Source organism: Magnolia sinica, chromosome 12 (assembly GCF_029962835.1).
Source record: "Magnolia sinica isolate HGM2019 chromosome 12, MsV1, whole genome shotgun sequence".
Lineage (NCBI taxonomy): Eukaryota > Viridiplantae > Streptophyta > Magnoliopsida > Magnoliales > Magnoliaceae > Magnolia > Magnolia sinica.
Genome location: NC_080584.1, coordinates 59,301,309 through 59,326,775, shown reverse-complemented (window position 1 = coordinate 59,326,775; position 25,467 = coordinate 59,301,309).

The following is a 25,467-nucleotide window of genomic DNA, read 5'->3' as shown; positions in this document are numbered from 1 at the left end:
GTGAGGTCCAGATAATCTTCGGATATGATTCATTTTTGGATGATGCTATAAAATGATCTCAAAAAAAAAATAAATAATAATAATAAATAAAAATAGGTGAATTGTGTATATGCAATAAATACATCTCTTTGCACCCATGTAACCTTGATCTCCTTAACTGTCTGTACAACTCGAAGCTCGAGTATGTAAATCACCTGTTAGGTCCACCTAAAATTTGGATGTATTTGAAACTTGGTCTGACCCCTCAACCAAGTGGGACACACATAATGGATGGGCTGGATTTATGAACCACACCTCTGTGGGCCCAACAAATAATTATGAATATTTAAGGGAGGGTAACCCTCTCAACTTGTGTGTGGTATGACCCACTTTGATGTAGGTGTTATGCCACTTAATCCACCATGGTTATGACATGATTTATATTTAAGATCCTCATCGTTTATCTATTTTATCAACTTTTTTGACGATATGTTACCAAGACTTAGGCCCATCCAATGATTAGATAGTCGTACGTTCTGAAATAATGCAAATTAAACTCTCATCATTGAAAATTCATTATGAGCCATCCTGACGATGTATTAGATATCGACCCATATACCGGGTTTCCTTTAAGCCATTATCCCACAGAACAGTCAATCCAACCTGAATTGGACCATACAATACAAGGCTGTGAGGATAAGTAGTTAACTATTGAATTCAACTTAAGGCCACCATGGTGTATCTATTTAATCCATGCAGACCATCCACTTCCTCATATCATTTTAGGACTTGGACTAAAATAATCAAAGCAGACCTAAGTCGTAGGTGGGTCACACACAACTCAACCTCATGGGAAATCCCCATGGACTCTACTGCATAGGACCCATTATGAATTCCATTAATATGTGGACTTATTGAGCAGGAGTTGCATACTCATTCATTCATTCATTTACTATTCACTCGGGCTGGTGGTGCGCAACTATCTGTTGTGTGTACCTTCGCAATGGCCAAGATTTCGGTTGGGGCGCACGACTAACTTGAGATCAGGAGTTTACCACATTGAGTCTGACTATCCAAATTAGGTATGAGACTATTTTGGATAGAAGTCCCTTGTGACAGACCCCATAGTCTGCGATACTACGTACCACCATCCCGACTTCACTCCAGCATAGTCATTTCATTCGTACCACATATTGTGTTGCATCCTCGACATCTGATATTTGACTCTTTATAACTCATTTACATGCTGATTTATATTGCGTACTCTGATATTGTATGACTCATGGACTTGTCAGTATTTTCGATATTGTATAATTACGGCATGACAATATGATGATGATGACATGATTACGGATGCATGTAATATGGTTATGGCTATGGTATGATTTCCTTGTAGTACATTTATCTTGCCTGCTTGTAGGACACACTGCACACACGTGTGTACTCACTAGGCTTTTTGGCCTAAGCCTCCTATTTCCCATTTTTTTTTCAGGGTTGGAGTAGCTTGGAAGACTTAGCTTTCTCGATGCATTGCATTTATTCTTCGATTTGGCAATGTTGACGTTGCGTATATTTTGTAAAGCATTATACTTATAACCATCGGGACTTATGATGGAGAGTGTTGCTTGGTAGTTTGATCATGGATCTTCATGCTCAGGTATTACTATGTATATAAAAAAAAAATTTCAGTCAAAAATCTTCCTTGTGGTGCGCCGAACTCGGGACTTGGTGTATGGAAGTCGAGTGCCGAATTCGGGGCATCACGGAAGCTGTCCGTCCCCGGGTTTGGGGCGTGACAAGTTATCAATATCTGAAATTCGTGCTCTATTTATAGATGTAAAAACCTCGTCTACGACTGGTCTTGAAAACACTTCGCTGGTTGTAGAACCAACAACATTTTGAAATTTTGAGCCCTATCTGAAAAAACCATTGTACGACTAGTCTTAGGATGTCCACGACTAGTCTTAGACCATCCACGACTGGTCGTAGCAGACCCAGGACTTGTCGTAGGAAATCAAGATTGGTTGCTATAGTTCGAGTCGTAGAACCAGGACTGGTCATGGGACGAGTCGTGCACTATCACACGACCGGTCGACCAGGTCTTAGGATAGGTCGTAGCATAACCAAAAAATTTTAAAAAATTGCAACAACTTAGGACTGATCGTGGAATTTCTTGGACTGGTCGAACCAGTGCTAGGACTAGTTGAACAAGGTCCAGGACTAGTCTTAGAACAGACCAAAATTATATAAAAAGATTCAACTTGAATTATGTATACAAAATGACCTACCCTAAGGTCAAACTAAGGTCTATTATTCCTGGGACATGAAGTATGAACATTGAAACTTCATTCAATTAGAAGATGGTTGACCTTTGAACCTTATGAAGCTTGAGATCTTTACTTGATGTAGTTTGATCTTGAGATCTTCTAAAGCTTGGATTTGTCTTCTTAGGTTGTACTTCATTTTGAGTTGAACATCTTCTTTAGACTTGAACAAGTACTCTTCTTATCGATGTAGTTCTGAATATTGAAGCTTATAGAAGAAGACCAAGTACATGACCTTACAATTTTTGAAGTAGATCACCGTACTTGACTTGAAGCATTGATGCAGTGTCTTGAACATTCATATAACAACAAACTACACAAGACACATATAGAGGTTTTGGCACAACAGAATTTGACAACCAAAGGAGCATGAGACCATAACAGTTACAATCTCCCCCTTTGTCAAATTTGTGACAAAACACACTCAAATAAAAATAAGAGAAGCACAACACATACTTAACAAAGAATCATGCACCAGTTATAGTAGAAAACCAGTTACAGCCTGGTTAAAGAATCATGCACTAGTTGTCATAAACTAACACACAACATTCATCTAGAGGCACTCCTCTATACTTACTCCCCCTGAGTAGCATACATAAAAAATTATAAATCTGCTAATGCTGCTACTAATCCATATCCATCCATAAGCAATCAAACTAAAAGCTTCTCCCCCTTTTTGTCACAAAATGACAAAGGAAGAATAAATGGACAAGAATAATAAATAAGAGAGTAATAGATGAAATAACTAGGCAAGATATGAGAAAAAGATAAGCACAAGTAAAATCCACATATCATAATCTAGTTCAATCTAAAGATAGATAAAAACAGTCTTACACACTGAGAGAGAGCAAAGTAGGATTGAAGTTATTACAGACCATCAGAGAAAAATATTTAGTCAGATCCAGAAGAGGGAGTAGGAATAGATGGATTAATTTTGTGTAAATCCTTAGTAATGCGGCTCATATACTTGCGCAGATAAGCAGATTAAGCTGATTGTGTTACACGTAATTAAGCTATCTCTTCCTTAAGAGAATTCAACCTCTTATCAACATCAGAAGGCTGAAAATCCGGATCATTTAAGACCATAGAATCTTAAAATTTTGAAATTTAAGACATTAAATTATCAAATATATATATACACTATGATACAAGTATGCAAGAATATTCAATTTAAATTGCATATACCAAGATCAAATTTCAATTTACTAAACCTGCTTTTGTCGAGCAGTTTAGTGAAAATGTCAGCAAGTTGAGTCTCGGTCGGAATGTATTTCAAAGATATTATTTTATCTTCTACTAATTCACGAATGTAATAATACCTAATGTCAATGTGCTTGGTACGTGAATGCTGGATTGGATTTTTAGAAATATTTATTACACTGGAATTATCACAATATAAGACCATAGAATCTTATGCTATTCCGTAATCACTTAACATATGTTTCATCCAAACAAGCTGAGTACATGCATTTCCAGCTGCAATGTATTCAGCCTCAACAGTTGAGAGTAATACGCAACTTTGCTTCTTGCTAAACCAAGAGACTAAACAATTTTCAATATAAAAACAACCACCACTGGTTGATTTCCTATCATCGATATTCCCAGCCCAATCAGCATCAGTGTACCCTGCCAACTGAATACTAGTATCATATGGATATCGAAGACCCAAATTTATAGAACTTGCGACATATCGAATAATTCGCTTAACCGCAGTTAGATGTGACTCTTAAGGGTTAGACTGATATCTAGCGCAAATACCAACACTTAAAGCAATATCAGGTGTATTAGTAGTTAAATAAAGTAAACTACCAATCATACTTCTATACAATTTAGGATCCACATCTTTACCTGTAGAGTCCTTTGAGAGTCTTAGAGTTGTACTCATAGGAGTATCAAAATTCTTACCATTCTGAAATCTGAACTTTTTAATCAAGTTTAAGGCATACTTGGTTTGAGAAATAAAAATACCATCAGGTTGTTGTTTTACTTGCAACCCTAGGAAATAATTTAATTCCCCAACCATGCTCATTTCGAACTTAGATTTCATTAAATCTGCAAACTCAACAGTCATGTTAGTACATGTTTATCCATAAATAATATCATCAACATAGATATGAACTATTAAGATATCATCGTTATGTTTCTTAACAAAGAGCGTCTTATCGACACTACCCATTTGAAAATTATAACTTAGTAAAAACTTAGTCAATTTTTTGTACCATGCCCTGGGAGCTTGTTTTAGACATATAAAACTTTTTTAAGATGGTATACATGATCAGTAAACTTAGGGTCTTCAAACCCTGTAGGTTGTTCAACATATACTTCTTCACGTAAATCGCCATTTAAAAAGGTACTCTTTACATCCATTTGATAAATTTTAAACTTTCTAAAGCATGCAATGGATATAAAAAATCTGATTGATTCAAGGCGAACAACTGGGGCAAAGGTTTCATTGTAATCAATCCCTTTTATTTGAGTGTACCCTTGTATAACTAGTCTTGCCTTATTTCGAATAATATTTTCAAGTTCATCAGACCTATTTTTAAAAATCTACTTGTTCCAATAATATGTTTATCTATAGGTCTAGGAACAAGGTGCCAGACATCATTTCGAACAAACTGATTAAGTTCTTCCTGCATAACCACTATCCAGTTTTCGTCAGAAAGAGCTTCTTTTACATTTACTGGTTCAATCTAGGATGTAAAACACATGTAGTTACATATATTTTCTAATTGTCTACGAGTGTGTACACCATTGAGAGGGTTTCCAAGAATTTGAGTGGTTGGATGATCTTTGACAGTCCTTAATTCAGAATTATTTTGACTTGATGAAATATCTGGTTTGTCAATCAAAAGAACTTCATCATTATCTGAACTAAGAGCAAGTGTATTCAAGTGATCATCAATGACCACATTAATGGACTCTTGAATCACACCAGTCCTGTTGTTCAGAACACGATATACATGACTATTTAAAGAATATCCTAAAAAGATCCCATCATCACTTTTTGTGTCAAACTTTTCTAGATTTCACGGTCACACAAAATATAGCACTTGCTGCCAAAAATTCGAAAGTATTTGACAGTAGGCTTCTGATCAAACCAAAGTTTATAAGTAGTTTTATTATTAGATTTACATGTATAAACTCGGTTGATAATATAGCATGCAGTATTTACGGCTTCAGCCCAAAGATTTCTAGGGAGCTTCATGTTATTCAACATTACATTTCTCATTTCTTGAAGCACTCTATTTTTCCTCTCGAAAATTTTATTTTGTTGTGGTGTTTTGGGTGCAGAGAATTCATGCGATATTCCCTGATCGCTACAGAATTTCTCAAAACTGCTATTCTCGAACTCAGATCCATGATTACTATGGATTTTACAAACTTGAGAACCTTTTTCAGTTTGGATCCGTTTGAGAATCCTTTTTACTTCATCAAGGGTTTCTGATTTATCCCTTAAAAAGGCTACCTAAGTGAATCTAGTAAAATCATCCACAATTACAAGTATGTATTTTTGCCACATCGACTCTCCGTCCTGGTAGGTCCTATAAGGTCCATATGGAGAAGGTCGAGTGGTTTGGATGTAGCATTGGAGTTCACCTTTTTTTGAGAGCTCCTTGTTTGCTTGCCATATTGGCATTCACTACATATTTTGTCTACTTTTTATAATTTAGGTAGACCTCTTATTAGTTCTCTCTTGCTCAATCTGTATAAATTACAGTAGTGTACATGTCCAAGGCGTTTATGCCATAATTCTGTTTTATTGGTATGGACTATGTAGCACGATTGATTAGATGAGCTACCATCGCTTACAATATAGCAGTTTTCAGAAGTCCTGTGACCAGTTAATATTACAGAACCCTTTTTGTTTAAGATTTCACAACCTTTATTAGAAAATTTCAGCTATGATTGTTATCACATATTTGAAATATGCTTAACAGGTTGTGTTTTAGCCCCTCAACATATAAAACATTCCTAAATAAGGGGAGGTTATAGAGTTGAATCGTACCTTGACCAATAATCTTGTAGTTGCTACCATCATCAAATGTGACTGACCCATCAGTCATATCTTTAAGATAGGTGAATAAAGCTTTGTCGCCTGTCATATGCCTGAAGCACCCACTATCAAGGTACCACTTTGAATAGCTTGTAGCTTTGAAAGCAGTGTGGGCAACCAAGCAAGTAACTTTAGGAACCCATTTCATAACTGTTTTGGGTTTAGGAGTATAATTGGTCTTTTTTTGTCTGTTGTTGTAAAAATAACCTACTGAGTTAGATTTTAAGAGCTCCTTAAGCAAATTAACTATTTTTTCAGCTAAAGGATTTTAGTTTTAAGTTTTATAGTTGACATAATTGCTTTTAGGTTTTTGAAAAGTTTTAGCATTTTTAGAGAAACTTTGATTAATACTTTTCCCTTTTGAGTTAGAGGTTTCTCCTTTTACAAACTTAAGAGGAGTATTCTTCTGTTTAGAAGGTATATTCTTATCATAGCCTAACCTAATCTGTCGACACATTTTCTAGATCTAGATAGAAGTTTTTCAAACTTTGGATCTCCTTGGGCATACCTCCATGTATCCTTTAAACTCAAAAGTGAAGAGTTTTCAAGCTTAAGTTTATCATTTTCAGATTTAAGTTTTTCAATCAAGAAGGTTTTAATTCTAAATCACTTTTAGTCTTTTCAAAACAATCTAAAATATGAGATTTTTCTAAAACAAGAGACTCAAATTTTTTTTTAAGTTTTAAAAACTTTTCTTTTTGAAGTTTTAGTTTTACGGTAATTTTACAACTTTCTTTGTATAGGGCATTATAAGCATCTTGTAGATCTTCTTCATTTTCATGATCACTATTCAGATTTTCTTCACTAGTTAAATCATCATGATCTGAAAAAGTGAACTTGGCTAGAGTCATAAGGGCTTTAACTTCATTGCCTGACTCAGTTTCAGAATCTTCTGATTCAAAAGAGGCTCCAGTACCAGAAGATTCCTTTCTTTTTAGATTTGTCCTTTTTAGGACGTTTGTTTACTAAATGCCCATATTCTTGGCAGATGTAACATTGACTATCTTTCAAAGATTTCTAAGTTTTAGATATAGGTTTAGATCTTTTCTTATCATTTGATTTTTGAAAATCAACCCTCTTCTTACTTTTGAAAATCTTGTAAAACTTTTTCGCTAAAAGAGTCATATCGTCTTCAGAATTTTCTAAATTAGAATTTTCTTGAGAAATATATTTAGAAGATTTAAGAGCGATAGATTTACCTCTAGGAGCTTTAAAGTTTAACTCATAGGCTTGTAAAGAACCAACTAGTTCTTCTACCCTCATATTGTTCGTATCACGAAGTTCCTAAATCGCGGTTACCTTAGAGTTGAATCGTTCAGGAAGTGAGCGTAGTATCTTTGCACACACTTTACTTTCTGAGATTTTATCGCCAAGACCCCACATAGAGTTTACAATGTCATTCAATCTTGTATAAAAGTCCATAAACATTTCATTTTCTTCCATATGAATTTCCTTAAATTTATTTATGAGGAGTTGGACTTTAGATTTCTTGACAATTGATGTACCCTCATGTGTCATTTCTAAAATATCCCAAGCTTGCTTTGCAGTATCACAAGATATAATTCTTTTGAACTCATGCAATGATAGTACGCAAGTGATTACATTTAGGTGCTTTTACATTGGCACTAATCTCATTTTTCTGAAGAGTGGTCCATGAGAAATACGGTGTTACTTTCTTCGATTTTGAACCATCGATACCAGTCACTTTAATGGTAAGTGGGATCCATTCAGTCACTGTGGCTTGCCACATACTCTCATCTATTGATTTGAGGAAAATTCTCATCTTGACTTTCTAATAGGCATAGTTTGAGCCATCAAATGGTGGAGGCCTAGTGACTGAAAGGCTATCAAAATTTGACATCTTATATATAGCTTCGATCATTAGCTCAGGAAATGAATCCAAGAATAAAGAATTAAAAACGAGCTATTAGGCTTTGATACCACTTGAAACGGCTTAGCTATATGTCCTTGGAGGGGCGGGGGGCGGAGGTGGTGAATAAGACTATGCCAAGTTAAAATAATAGCAGTGGAGTAAAAGAGTATGATAGCCAAATAAAGGAAATCAATTCACAATGCTAAAATAAAAAGCAACCTTAATAATCAAGTATTAAGACGTTGATACAAATGTTGTTCTAAGGACAACCTTACACCATAAAAACCAAGGGTTTATGGCAGGATAACCTTATTTCTAGAACATTCTTTGTATCAAAAACTCAAACTGAAAAGGAAATAAAATAAATGGTAAGAAATAAATTCTAAACTATTACAAAATTCCCATAATCCTTGAAATGTAAATATTATAGCATTCACATCCACACATACATCCCCCAAATCTGAATGATAAAAGATATAGAAATTAAACAAACATTCAAATCACACGACACAAGAAATTATAGTGGCTCACTTGTGTGTACACTAACTGTTAAACAACAGCCACACAATTACTCTACTCCTAATATTCTCACACAGGGGATATCAGCGTTCACTATCAAAATAAGTTTCACAGGTTCACCTAAAACCTTCACAATTGTATCTTTTAAATGGGTTTACATAATTCAAAAATCCCTCTTTCTGAGTTTTTTGGCTTTCCTCAGATAACTAGTACAATGAGATTTTTTTGGTGAATCCCAAAAGAAACCAAAAGGAATATAAATTATGATAATGTAAAATACCTGGATTTCTCCTTTTCTTTGAAATAGCCCGGAAGAACCAATTGGCGTAGAAGTTCGAATATAAAAGTTCAATGTCCAATACTCACTTTAAAATGGTTCGAGGTTCTAATTGATTTTAAATTAAACCAGTTGGGCTTAGCTTTATTTGATTTTGATTCCAAGAAGACGGAATACAGAAATTCCTTTTTCAAATCAGTTTGGAATGTAGAAACAAAATCAAATGCATAAGCTAACAAAAAGAGAATATTAAATATGCACAAAGTAGCTTAAATTGAACACAAACTTACCTCAGAGTGAAGCCTTGAATTTTCTTGAATTGAGTTATCAATCTCTGAAATTCATGCTCTATTTATAGATGCAAAAACCTTGTCTACGACTGGTCTTAAAAACACTTCGCTTGGTTGTAGAACCAATGACATTTTGAAATTTTGAGCGCTATCTGAAAAACCGTTCTACGACTAGTCTTAGGATGTCCACGACTAGTCTTAGACCATCCATGACTGGTCGTAACAGACCCAGGACTGGTTGTAGGAAATTAGGATTGGTTGCTGTAGTTTAAGTCGTAGAACCAGGACTGGTCGTGGGACGAGTCGTACACTGTTCACACAATTAGTCGACCAGGTCTTAGGACAGGTCGTAGCATAATAAAAAAATTCTAAAAAATTGTAACAACTTAGGACTAGTCGTGAAATTTCTTGGACTGGTCGAACCGGTGCTAGGACTAATCGAACAAGGTCCAGGACTAATCTTAGAAGTGACCAAAATTATATAAAAAGATTCAACTTGAATTATGTATACAAAATGGCCTACCTTAAGGTCAAACTAAGGTCTATCATACCTGAGACATGAAGTATGAACATTGAAACTTCATTCAATCAGAAGATGGTTAACCTTTAAACCTTATGAAGCTTGAGATCTTTACTTGATATAGTTTGATCTTGAGATCTTCTAAAGCTTAGATTTGTCTTCTTAGGTTGTACTTCATTTTGAGTTGAACATCTTCTTTAGACTTGAACAAGTACTCTTCTTATCGATGTAGTTCTGAATATTGAAGCTTAAGAAGAGGACCAAGTACATGACCTTGCATTTCTTGAAGTAGATCACCGTATTTAACTTGAAGCATTGATACAGTGTCTTGAACATTTATATAACAACAAACTACACAAGACACATATAGAGGTTTTGACACAACAGAATTTGACAACCAAAGGAGCATGAGACCATAGCACTTACAATCTCTCAGCGCTATGGAATGGTTTCTTGATTATTTTAGACCGTATGCATACTTCACATTTATCTTTGTCACTATCATTGTATGATATTAGGTCGTTCTTAGCCATAAGTTTTATGGTACTGTAGCCAATATGGGCTAGTCTTCCATGCCATAGCGTTACAGACTCAATCATGTAAGTAGAAGAATTCTTTTCATTCAGAGATAATTTGATAATCTCATTACAAGCATATCCCTTACCTATAAAGTTTTCATTCTTAGACAAGATCAGCTTGTCTGATTCAAACACAACCTTAGTCCCAGGTTTGCTTAAGAGATCCCCTGAGACAAGATTCCTCCTTATGTCTGGGACATACAGTACGTTGGTCAGGATTACCTTCTTTCCAAAGGTAAAGAGTAATTCCACGGTTTTTTTTTCTATAACTTTCGATCTTCCTTCATTTCCCATTCAAACATCTTGACCATTGGTCTCATCTTCATAGGTTTTGAAGGCAGATCGATCGTTGCATACATGGACCGTGACACCTGTATCATACCACCAAATAGAAATTTTCTCTTGAACTATGTTCACTTCTATGACTATGGCTACGGTTTCATTGTCTAATGCATTAGCCTCTTCTTAGGCTTTTTTCGGTCCGTACAGACTCGGGCGAACCGGTCTTGCCGCAGATATAGCAAGCTCCTTTAGGTTTACCATTTTTCTTCTTTTAAGTTTTCTTAAATTTTCCTTAATCTTTGTTAGGTTTAAGGGAATCAGCTTTCTCATAGGTATTATTTTAGGATGGCCGTTCTACTCCGTTCACATTGGATGAGGATGCACCATTAGCGTCATTCTTTTTGTCTCGGTTACGGGATTCTTCTTCAATTCGAAGATGCTTTTGGATTTGTTCCAAGATGAACTCTTTGGATTTATACAGTAGTTTCTTCTTGTAGCCTTTCCAGCTCGGAGGCAATTTTGCGATTATAGCTCTGACTTGAAAGGATTCAGGAAGATTAATTTTTATGACTTTTATTTTGTTTACAATAAGCTGCAGTTCTTGGATTTGGGCAAGCAGCGGTAGATTGTTTACCATCGTGAAGTCTAAATACCTAACAATTAGAAATTTCTGTGCACCTTCCTCTTCAGCCTTGTATTTATATTCCAGCTCGCTCCAAATTTCTTTCACTGATGTGGTCCCCGTGTACAAATCGTACAAACGATTAGAGAGAGCATTGAGGATGTGGCTATGACACAACAGTTCATCTTCTTGTTGCTTGATTTTAGTAGTAACCTGTTTTGGAGTGTCAGTGTCCTTTGCTTTGGGCAGAGGTTGGAGAGTCGAGTCCAGGATGTTGTAGATCTTAAGAGTGGTCAGCAAGAATTTCAGTTTGTCTTGCCATCTAGTGAAATCTGAACCATCGAATTGGTCCAATTGGATCAGATGCCGGTTCATCAGTTTGACTGATGCAACACTTTCGGTGTCCATGAATCATGCTTTAAGATTGTTAAGAATAAACGATTGGATACACTGAAAATATCAAAAAATAAATCAAAAAATAAAATATTTCACTAGGCTGAATCACGTATAAAATATGTTGTCCTTAAAGCGTGATTCGCCCCCTTATCAACTGCTGATGGGTTACAGGCGAATTACTTCTAGGATAAGACAAGCCAAGTGCGCCATCTAGTGCCACTATAGCCATACTGCCTCACTGCCTCATTGCCCACGCCCTCACCATCGCCCGAGCGCGAGCACGCATGTGTTCCAGTGGGTACTCGAGCATCACCTCCTCCAAAAGCTCCAAGTAAGAATACTCTTCATAAGTACACATATAAATCACAAAAGTTTTTCCGATGTAGGACAAAGCACACACACCGCACTTTTTAATTTAAAAAATTCAAAAAGCGTTTTGGCGGAAAAATCTCAAAATTTTGAAAAATTTGAATTTTCATTTTTATTATTTTAAAAACCATTGATATTCAACACAAGTGGTACACAGTGCGACATGCGCCTGCATGTAGAGATGTGCATGTGGATGCTTTACTTGTTTCCTTCTTCAAAGGGTTGCTGGCCCTCCACGCATCCTTTACACATGCAACATACGTGACAAGTTGGTTAGCGTTTTGGACATTGTGGCTTTTAATAAGTTGGCTTCAACGGCTAAGTTGATCATATGTAAAAGAACAAGAAAGTCCACTCATCAGGTGGGCCCTATCCAGAAAGTATGGACGATTTAGAAGAATTTGCAAGGCGTTCAATTCAACGCATGATGCATAACGGTCTGATCATTACATATAGTGATGTTTACGTTGGTGGACACCTGATGAAAGGTTGAGACATCACATGTGAAATGGTGTGGATTGGAGATAGGCTGCTTGCATTTGGATTAATCTTCTTGTGATTAATCATTTTAATAAGCATTTCAATATCAATTATGAAAATATAGATGAATTCTCTTTTTTTTTAAGAGATTAATTAGATACAATCATATAGGTAAATTCTTGTTTAAACATTTTCTAGAATACCTATCTAGGTGAATTCCTATTTGAAAATAAATTATTCATTAGTTATAGGAGATTTCATCATCCTCCCATTACCTTAACACTTCATAGGTACATCATCAAGGCAGCCGATTGGTTGAAGTCGAAGGAGATCGGTATCAAAATTTAGGGGAGCAAATGAGAAGTCGAATTAAGTGAGGAGGAGAATTGATCAAGAATCTCAAGTAGGTAGATCAATGGGGTTTAATCTGACAAGTAAGGTTTTCATTTAAGAGTCAACATACTCTTTCCTTGTGTATAATTTAGTATAGAATTTGTAATCCAAACTCAACTAAATCTCTGTGTAGGACAGTCTCCAGTGGGAGTGCACATAGGTTCTTTTGTAGGACTACTACCAGGCATGAGTGCGTACGTGTTAGCCTCTATGAGAGCCTCCAAAGGGAGTATACATAAGTCATTATTAGAAGCGTAATGGTTCGCTAATAGAAAACCAAATAAGTCTCCGTGGGAGCCACAGCCAACATGGGTTAACACATGTAGGTCTTTGTGTAAGACCATTACACGTCTGTGTACGTGTTCCACCGATACGAGTGTGTGCGTGTAGGCTTGTGGTGAACTTGTAAAACCATTGTAAATGTTAGAGGTGGAGCTATTGAAAACTCTTGAGATAGTGAAATATGGTACATTAGATAATGCGTCCGTTGGGAGTGGAGTAAGCAAGTAGCCGAACCACTATACATTGTTGTGTTTACGATTGCCTATCTGGATGTATGTCTATTCTTGTTTGTGATTGAAAATTTTTAATTCATATGAATACATGATTAGAATTAGAATGTCTGTTAGGTACTTAAATTTTAACACACACAATGTAAATTTCATATTTCTTATCATAAATTAGTGGCTCAACTTATTGTATCATTTGTATATGCAATTGGATCTACTTGGCTTGGTAGCTTAAGTGTTAATTGATCTTGTAATTCTAAGCTCCACTAAGCTTTCACATGACATGGTAGATAATCCACACAATTTCAATTGGTATCAGAGCAGGTTGCATTCAAGGACTTAACCATCTAGAGTAAGATCCATTGGGAGCCTTAGAATCATGTCCAACAATAGAGGGTATTGTGAGATGTAAATTGTATATTTTTTAACTCTCTCTCTCTCTCTCTCTCTCTCTCTCTATATATATATATATATATATATATATATATAGGTAAATCTTTCAAAAATCAAAAGAAACTCGATGTCACATTTGCAAGGGTTATGATCATGTCACCTTCTCATGTCCGAACGAATTAAAATTCATAGGAAAGGCCATGACAACAAAATGGGATGAGCATAAGGATTTGAAATCAAATTCTGAAAAATCACATAGTGATGCAGACCTTAGATCTATGCCAACTTTAATGGTTTCCAACATGTCTACTCTCCCCATGGCTAGCAATATGGGACAAGTATTCGACCATAACACCTCGAAAGAAGAATGTGCGACATCATTTGATGATGAAAGTGAAGAATGAGATGCTAATTTGTAGGATGCCTAAGACCAACTTTTCAAGATATGTATGAAATTCATAAAGAAGTTGGGATTGGTTAAGTTATAAAGGAATCAATTGGCTAACCCATTAGAAAGTGTAAAATCTAAAAATTCCTCCCTCATACAAGAAGGAAAATCTTAAGTCTAATCTTGATGAGACTTTAGGAAAATATTTGGATCTTGAATTGGAATGTGATATAGTAAAATATGAAAATCAAGATATGAAATTTCAAGTCAACCAACTTAAATCTTATCTTACTAAGCTAAAGTTACTGCTAATTAAGGTTAAAATACCTAAGAAGACCAAATAGGTAAATCTTTAGGCATGGATAAGCCTTCTAGGGAGAGAGAGGTCTTATCTGATCACCGTTTCATCGTTTTTTAGACTTAGCGATAGGAATATTCATGTTACAACCTCTGTTCCGGTCATCATCCAAAAGGACTATAACTTTAGGGAGTAGAGGTAGAGTCTCTCCGATGTGCCATCCATGTTGAGAAATTGGTCATATGAAATTTGAATGCTTGATGTCCAGAAGGTTGCATTCTACTTTAGTCCCGAGCAAAATAGGTAAATTTACTTGGACTGATAAAATGACACACCCTAAGAAAATTCCTCTTAGACAATCACCAGAAAAAGAGAAGAAGATCTCAACCCCTCAAAAAATGAATAACCATATGAGGGAGTTGTTAAAACAAGTTGTCCTATTAACTAAATGAACTAGAAAAATAATATATTATGGCAATAACACTCTTGGTACTAGAAAACAAAGAAGTAAACCTCTTACTGAATATAGATCACCAAATAGGATCTTATCTAAGAGAGATAAGTTCTAGAAAGAAATACTCTCTCTTAATAAGATGCTACGTCTTAAGAGTTTCACACCCATGTGGGTTGTAAAGAGGGATGGGTGACCTTAGATGGTATATGTGTGCTTAATGGGTAAATCTGAGGATTTTAATATCTTTTTCCTTTCAGTAGTTTAACTTAAAACTTGTTTAATTTTATTATCATATGTTTTAGTTAAACTATCATTAGTCATATTACTTCGTAGGTATATCTTTTGAATTACCGTTATATGTATGCTTCACGCTTTTACTGTTTTTATGCACCCTATATTCCCTTGTTAGTATGTGCATGTAGGTAAATTATGACTTATATATCTTTCCATTCTCTATGCTTATTGATATATGATTATAGAATTAATTAATTATCTATCATTTACTAAAAAAAGGAGGAGAAGGATCAAGTCCCACCAAAACAAGTTCAATGTTGTTTTGCAAGTTCTATTTGTTGAAGGGAATTGATGAAGTTATGAGGAGCTTCGCAAGTGTTTACATGTCTTCTCATATTCAAATTGTAAATCTTTGTAATTGACATGTAATATTTTAAAGTTGTTTTGGCTTATTATTGGTATGGACTGTCTCTAGGTTAAGTTTTTATCACATAATTGACAAAGGAGAAGATTGTAAGTGCATTTATTTGTCAATTATATACGTTTGTGTGTCAGTGAGCTAGTTGAGACAAAGATAACCGATGACTTGAAGACTTATAGCATCAAGGAGTGAAGAAATATATATATTGAGGTGCCTTGGTGACCCAATCCTTTGACCTAAAATATATGGATGGCAACCTTAACTTTTAAATAATTTAAATCCCTGATAGGCAAATCTTTGTTTGATCATCCTATAGTCTTAGGAGCCTTTATTTAATCATGGCTAGGGTTAGAGTTTGGGTGTAAATCTATTGATAAACAAATAACCCAAATCAACAATTTTGAGTGGATGTCGATCTTATTGACAGTTGTTGATAGGACTCGATATGATGAAAGATCTCCTCAAAAGAATCGAAGAAATAATCCAGCAACCAAAGTTCACATTTCTGAATTTTCTCGATTAGATCGAAAGCCAGTTCAATCATATTAAAGGACCTTCAATCTTATCGAAGGCTCGCTCGATCCTATCAACAACGCTATTGAACTAGGTATTTTATACCCGTTGGAGACATGTTTTCTATAAAATGACATTCAATTCCTAGGCAAATAGATAGGTTTTTAGTGTAATAAGAGCCCAAGTGATTCCCCACTCATTATCCCTCTCATAGACTTTCTACCAAACAGTCATGTCAATCTTCTTATAATTAATCACTCCTATGAGAATTTCAAGTTCCATTATGAAAATGTGGATGAACTTTTTCTTTTTCTAGATATTAGATACAATCATATAGATAAATCCTTGTCTCAACATTCTCTAAAATACCCATCTAGGTAAATTCCTATTTCGACTATTCATTAGTTGTAGGAGATTCCACCATCCTCCCATCACCTTGGCACTTCATAGGAGATTCCACTATCCTCATATTACCTTGTGATTGAATGTGTTTAATTTATATGGATGTATGATTGGAATGTATGTAAGACACTTAAATTTTATCACACACAATATATATTTCACATCTCTTATCATAAATTAGTGGCTCAACTTGTTGTATCATTTGTAGTCTATGCAATTTGACCCACTTAACTTGGAAGCCTAAGTGTTAATTGATCTTAATTTGTAAATATTTTTACATGGTCCTATTCACCCCCTCCAAGACAGTCGTAATTCTAAGATCCACTAAGCTTTTGAATGCCGTGGTAGACAATCCACACAATTTTATTAAGGACATTCGATATGAAAGATTTGAGGGTTATAAATAAGATTCTTGGCATCAATATACACAGCGATTTAAAAGGAGATGTAAATTCCTTCTAATGGAATCCTTTTGCCTTATGCTGAGGACTTTTCTTTCAATAGTTGAAAAAGCTGAGCTTAACAATCCCAGAGGGGGGTGAATAGGACTATGCCAAATAAAAACTTAAAGTACTGAAATAATAAATAAATCAAAATAAATCACAAATCACAAATCTCAATAGCACTAGCATTGAAAAATTAATTCAATCTTAGTTCGTAGGACAACCTTACACCAAAAATAAAGTTTTAGGTATGACAACCTGATTTCACGAACGTTTGTAAGGATCAAGACTTCAAACTAAGCAAGAGATAATAAACCTATCTATTACAATCATTTACTAGTGCAGAAATAAAGTTACACTCATTTATCACAAATACAAAAATTAAACATTCACGACAACACCAGGAGTTATAGTGGTTCGGTGTGTACACCAACTGTTTTCAAATAGTCACACTTAGCCCACTCCTAATAATCATAACTCACATGATATTGTTGTTCACTAAAAATAAGGTTTTCACAAGTTCACCTTAAAACCTAATACAATTGTGATTTTAGAAGGGCTATCACAAATAAAAACCCTACATTGAGATTTTCTAACTATTTCAGTCAAAACTAATACATGAGATTTTCTGAATATCTCAAAGAAACCAAAATATAAATATATAGATTGATACTTATCTTCTCCTTGAAGACGTTCTTGATGTAGCTTATAGAACCACTTCGCTTGAAGCAGAATGTTTAATGTCCAGTAACACAAACAAGGGTTCTAAATTCTAGATTGATTTTAAATTAATTCAAACCAAAGGCTACTTGTTTGAATCCCTCAGATCTCAAAAGAAAAGTGATTAATCTCATTAAAACATATGATTCATGAAAAGAGATCAAGGAATTTTTTAAAAAAAAGCTATATAAACAAAAATATAAAATACCGTGCAATATCTTGATGATATTGGGGATGGTTCTCTTTCTAAGTGAAGGCTTTTCTTACCTTAGATGAGTAATTTCGAATTAAGAGAAGGCCTCTATTTATAGTTAGAAATACTGTTGCTTCGACTCGTCTAAGGTCTCCTTCGACTCATTTCAGATATAACAAAATTTCAAATTTTGGGCGTGCTCGACTGGTCGAGCATGGGCTTCGACTAGTCGAGGGAGCCAAAATATGATTACTAGACTTTGAGTCGAGCATCCCTCGACTAGTCGAAGGTCCCTCTTCGACTGGTCGAGAAACCACCAGAAATATCTGTTTTTTACATTTCAAACTTGGACTGGTCGAGGATTATCTTAGACTGGTCGAGGCAAAGCTTAGACTAGTTGAACCAAGGTCTAGATTAGTCAAACTTAAGCCTAACCAAAGTATAAAAAATCATTTAAATTTGTATTTTGAGAGCACTCAAGTCTAAGGTCTTTCTAAGGTCTATTATACCTGAGTAGACTGGACAATGAAGTGTAAAGGTTAAATCTTCTTCTTGAATCTTCAGTAGTTGATCTTATACTTGAAATGTAGTTGAAGGTGGAGATTAATCTTTTATTATAAGTGTAGTAGAAATTGAACTCATTTCAGCTTTGAAGTTTCCAACTTAGGACTTGTACTTAAGCTAGCACTTACCAACTTTATGATTCACTTGAAGGTGAACTTTCCATCTTGATTCACTTGAAGGTGATCTTTTCATCTTGATTCACTTGAAGGTGATCTTTCCATCTTGATTCATATTAAGTGAACTATATCATAAGCTGTTTTGTCCCATCGAATTTGACAAACAAGTGTGCTTTATTCATTATAACACGTATAGGTATTTGTGCTTGCAATGTTCATACAACTGATGTACGTCATGGTCTGTACGATATCAAATATTTCATATGCAATTAGTATTATAAGCGAGATATATATCAAATCCCGCAAGCAACACCTGTAAGGCGGTGAAATGGTTATTCGGTATATGTACGAGGTATGATGATGCATTTTAACGTTTAGTAAGTCTAAGGAGAAGCTAGTAGGCTATGTGGACACCGATTATGTTGGAAACGTAAATAACAGAAGGTCAATTTTTGGTTACTTATTTAAGTTATCGGGTGGAGCAATTGGTTGGATGTTGAAGCTTCAATTTATGGTATCTTTTTTCAAAATCAAAGCAGAGTACATGGCAGTGTCAGAAGCATTCAAAGAGGTGGTTTGGTTTAAAGGAATAATGAATAAGCTGGGGCTTTAGTAGGAAATCATGGCAGTGCATTATAACAACGAGAAGGTTATCATCTTGGCAAAGAACTAAGTTTATCATTTATGGACCAAGAACATTGACGTGTATCATCACTTTATCTGGTAGAAGTTAGAGGAAGGTGGTATTACTCTTGAAATGATTTACATTAGTAAAAATCCGGCCAACATGCTTAAAAAAGTAGTTCCTACAGAGAAGTTCAGATTTTGCTTGATTTCTCTAAGCTTGGCGAATACTTGAATAAAGACGAAGTGCGCACAAAAAACGACGCTGATGTTGTTACTATTAAAGATTATTAAAGATGGAGCTTGGAGCTTGGAGTAGTGAAGCATGGAGATTAAATCCATGGTGGAGATTATTAAAAATATGTGCTTATATAGGACGAAGAGTAAAAACAAATTTCAGATTGATCCAAAACTTCTGTGGCCCAGATAAAATTTTCAAAGGCAGACATTCAATCGCATTATTTCCCATGATGTGGGCCACCTGAGTTTTGGAAGAGGCTGAAATTTGGAGGGGGCCCGCCTCAGGAGGTGGCCCACCGAATGAACGGGTTGGATGACAAATGTACATCATGATGGGGCCCACGGTTGGAGTTGTGGGTCTGTTGCATCCGCCCGCCCGCCCGCCAGCAGCAGGCGCTGCCTGCGTCTCTAACAGCAGGAGCGTCTGCTGCATGTATATATATATATATATATATTTTTTTTGAAAACACGAAATGTCGTGGTTTTTCGTGTATGGGGCCCGCATCAGTGGAATCTGACCCTACCATTGGGTCTCATGGCTTAATACAAGGCAAATGAGCCCAATATTGAATATATTTTGATGGATAAAAATAGTAGTCGATTTTTCAACGGCAACCATCACAATTTCTCATATTATGGCCCAGAGATACTCGGATCAGCTTCATTTTTCGGTCCAACGCCTAAAATGAACTCGAGAATAGAATGAACGGCGTGGATTGAACACTTACATCAAGGTGGGGCCTACATGAATGGCACACCCAATAAGCTTTGGAAAAGCTAATATTTGTGTTTTCAATTAACGTCCAGGGACGTTCCTGGACGTTTGGACATAACACGTGCATTGGGGTGGGCCCTGCTTAGGCGGGCCATCACATGGTGAGGTGGTGTGGATCACATACACATGCAAATGGGCCTCACCCACAAATGGATTGGGTCCAAATCATGCTTCATGGTGGGGTCCATTCGGGTGGGCCATATGGCCATTCCATCATACACAAAATACATAAATAACAAGAGAGGGAGAGAGAGAAAAAGAGAGTGGGACACGTGTGATGGAGGGACCCCGGCACTATGGGCCCTCCGTTTCAAGCATCCAATCGTACATTAAGTGGGTCCCATTACACGTGGGCCCATCAAATTGAAAATCAACGGTGGAGATCCTTTCTCTACCAAAATAGACGGTCTAGATGACCCTATGCATGCAAGGAAGATAAACATCATGATGGGGTCCATGGAGAATGGCCCCATCATGGAATGATCATGAGCATCAAGGTGGGCCATCGGCCACACTTAGTGGTCCAAAGTGAGATCCATACCATTGATTCGGTAGGCCTCACTTTGCCTATCATAAAACATGAAAAATCTAGTCTAATAAGCACCCACCGGTCGATCTTCTCGGTCCGTTGGAATGCCGGTCTCCTTAAACTTCACTTTGATGGTGGAAGATGAGAAGTGAATGGCTAGGATGGAGGGTTTGGGATGAGAAAGTGGGCCACCAAAATCACATTTCTCTCACATGGAGAAGCTTGGACGTGAGCTCACTTGGTTGATTGGAATTGAGTTGAGAGAGAGAGAGAGAGAGAGAGAGAGAGAGGGAGATGGGATGTAAAGAGAGAGAGTGATGGATGTGAGTGATGGGTGAGGTGATGGTGTACTTGACTAGCATGGGTGTGTAAGAGAGAGGGTGAGAAAGGGTTGACTTTAGTGAGAGAAAGCATGGGTTGCTTTGTACTTGACATGAGGTGATGGATGGGATTGATTGATGGGATTGATTTGACATGTTGTAGAGATTCTCTTGGAATTGCAAACGCGCGGCGTTTTCTTCGAAATAAACACCGGCTCACATCTTCCTGACAGGGTATCGGATCGGTGCACGAGTCGTGGCGTTGGAACCGCGGCGACGGTGCAGTCGCAATGGTACAAGTCTCGAATTGAGCCGACTCAAATCTACAACATACGACTTAGGGTTGATCGCAAACGTCGATTACCGATCGTAGGTTGCCGGAATTTGACGGGAAGGATCGCGGAATTTGATAGAACAGTACGGACTAGGATACGGGTCTTACATGGACCATAATGTCTATATTAGTTTTTGTCATGTAGTTGACAAAGGGGAAGATTATAAGTGCATTTGTTTGTCAATTACATATATTAGTATGTCAGTAAGTCAGTTGAGCCCTTAGAAGTTGAATACCAAAGATATTTGAAGACTTAGAGCATCAGGGAGTGAAGAAAAATATTTATTGAGGTGCATTGGTGACCCAATCCTTAAACATATTTACATTTATAACAACGTTAGCTTCTAAATGATCTATTCCCTGATAGGTAAATCTTTCTTTGATAATCACGTAGCCTTAGGAGCTTTTATTTAATCATGGCTAGTGAGGCCTTAAATGTGTTAAGCTGTTGTAAAGTCACAGCTCAAATCAAAAGTTTTGACTGGATGTCGATCTTATCGACAGGTTGTCGATAGGACTCGATACGATCAAAGATCTCCTCAATAGAATCGAAGAAATAATCCAGCAACCAAAGTTCACATTTCTGAATTTTCTCGATTAGATCGAAAGCCAGTTCAATCATATTAAAGGACCTTCAATCTTATCGAAGGCTCGCTCGATCCTATCAACAACGCTATTGAACTAGGTATTTTATACCCGTTGGAGACATGTTTTCTATAAAATGACATTCAATTCCTAGGCAAATAGATAGGTTTTTAGTGTAATAAGAGCCCAAGTGATTCCCCACTCATTATCCCTCTCATAGACTTTCTACCAAACAGTCATGTCAATCTTCTTATAATTAATCACTCCTATGAGAATTTCAAGTTCCATTATGAAAATGTGGATGAACTTTTTCTTTTTCTAGATATTAGATACAATCATATAGATAAATCCTTGTCTCAACATTCTCTAAAATACCCATCTAGGTAAATTCCTATTTCGACTATTCATTAGTTGTAGGAGATTCCACCATCCTCCCATCACCTTGGCACTTCATAGGAGATTCCACTATCCTCATATTACCTTGTGATTGAATGTGTTTAATTTATATGGATGTATGATTGGAATGTATGTAAGACACTTAAATTTTATCACACACAATATATATTTCACATCTCTTATCATAAATTAGTGGCTCAACTTGTTGTATCATTTGTAGTCTATGCAATTTGACCCACTTAACTTGGAAGCCTAAGTGTTAATTGATCTTAATTTGTAAATATTTTTACATGGTCCTATTCACCCCCTCCAAGACAGTCGTAATTCTAAGATCCACTAAGCTTTTGAATGCCGTGGTAGACAATCCACACAATTTTATTAAGGACATTCGATATGAAAGATTTGAGGGTTATAAATAAGATTCTTGGCATCAATATACACAGGGACAGGGAATGGAACGAGGTATAGTTGTCTCAGGAAAAATACATTAAGAAAGCTTTGGTCAAGTATGCACTTGATAAGGCTAAACCAGTTAGCACTCCCATTACTGCTCACTTTCAACTTTCTTCATAACAATGTCATACTGCAAAAGAAGAAAAACAACAGATATCCTGTGTACCCTACTCGAGCACAACTTACAGTCTGATGTACGCCATTGTTTGTACCAGACCTAATATTTCATATGTGGTTAATGTTATAAGCACACACACACACACACACACACACACACACACACACACACACACACACACACACATATATATATATATATATATTAAACCCTGACAAGCAACACTGTAAGGCAGTGAAATGGTTATTTTATTATGTATGAGGTATGACTAACCGTATTTTGATGTTCAGTAAATCTGAGGAGAAGCTAGTAGGCTATATGGACACCGATTATGTTGGAAACGTAAATAACAGAAGGTCAATTTTTGGTTACTTATTTAAGTTATCGGGTGGAGCAATTGGTTGGATGTTGAAGCTTCAATTTATGGTATCTTTTTTCAAAATCAAAGCAGAGTACATGGCAGTGTCAGAAGCATTCAAAGAGGTGGTTTGGTTTAAAGGAATAATGAATAAGCTGGGGCTTTAGTAGGAAATCATGGCAGTGCATTATAACAACGAGAAGGTTATCATCTTGGCAAAGAACTAAGTTTATCATTTATGTACCAAGAACATTGACGTGTATCATCACTTTATCTGGTAGAAGTTAGAGGAAGGTGGTATTACTCTTGAAATGATTTACATTAGTAAAAATCCGACCAACATGCTTAAAAAAGTAGTTCCTACAGAGAAGTTCAGATTTTGCTTGATTTCTCTAAGCTTGGCGAATACTTGAATAAAGACGAAGTGCGCACAAAAAACGACGCTGATGTTGCTATGGTGGAGATGATTAGAGATGGATATTGAAGTTTGGAGTAGTGGAGCATGAAGATTACATCTATTGTGGAGATTATTAAAAGTATGTGCTTTTAATCTATGCTGAAACAAGGGTTTTCAATTGAATCGAACCCTGACTCGATCCTATTGAGAAAATCAACAAAATCCTGATTTATTTGTTAGATAGTTTTTTGGCATTCTTCGATCCTATCGACAGACCATCAATGGTTGTCGATCCTATCGAAGGTCCTATCAATAAAATGCATAAGTTTGTGATTTTGCATGAACTATTTTCTAATTCACGTGTAATACTATATAAGGGCTTGTTAATAAGTGATTAGGGTAATTTTCATATAATAAAAATGTTTATAGGATTTGGAGGAAAGGGAGCTAGAGTTTTCTACTCTAAGGTTTGAATTTATAAGTTACTTTCATCCCTCGTAACTCTGTTTTCATAGTGGATTCTGTCACTTTGTGCCGTGGGTTTTTTTCTTAAAAGATTTTTTCAATGCAAATCGATGCGTTCTCTATAATTGCTCATGTTTTTCATTTCTCTATTTGCTTATTTAATTTATTCTAAGGTTGCTTTCGCACCTATGGTGAAGGTGGTTGTGTGTAACACTAGATACATGAGATAACAATCCATTTTCTAGACTACTACTTTTACGGGCTTGTTTAGATCCATTGAAATCTAAATTGAGGAAGTGTCATTTTTATGAAAATGATGTCTTAATTATTTATTTTTTTCATAAAATAAAAAAATAAAAACGTTGTTTTCAGTTTTATCTTTATAAAATATGATCATTTTCTATTTCATTGCCCACACTTAAGAAACATCAATTCTAAACAATTAAGGCTAATGACTCATCTTTTTTATAAAGTGTCTCACATGATAATCACATATGGTACTACACATCTTTTGAGTACGCCACGTATGTAACCATCCATCTTCAAGTGCCCCACGTGTACCAATGTCACATATGTGCATCGTGTGCCACCATCTATCTTAAAGCATCACACATATGCCATGATGTCACATGCATCCTCATCCCTCTTTTAGTAATCGACATTTCAACGTGTCATACACATTAATTTTCCACATATACCATGTGCCACCCCTGTTTTTAAACACCCTAAATGTGCCACATGGCCAATGTCTATCTCTAAGTGCTTCACAAGCGCCACATTTGACAAAGTGGGGCATATGCAAGATATGCCGCTAACCACTTACAGGTGTTTCACATGTACAAACATCAATTCAAGTTCTCCACATGTACCAACATATCAATGTGCCACAATCTATCTTGAAGCTCTATACACGTGTCAATGTACCACATATGTCACATGTCTAACCACTCATCAAGCCAAGTGCTTCCATGTGCCGTATGTACAACATGTGTCACCCTCATCTCCAAGTATCCCGCATGTCTAAATATATCGCATTGGTTATGATCTCATGTGTTGTCATCCATCTTAAGTGCTCCACATGTACCATGTTATGGAGAAAATTGAGCTGACCTGACGTATGAGATGTGTGACAGAAAACCCTCAGAGCAGACTACCTGAACTATCGAAGCGTGTACAATGAAGAAAGTTGAGTTGAGTAAGGAAACTCAATGACCGAGCTAAATCAGTTAACCGTGCTCTGAGATAAAGGTTTATCAATATACCTCA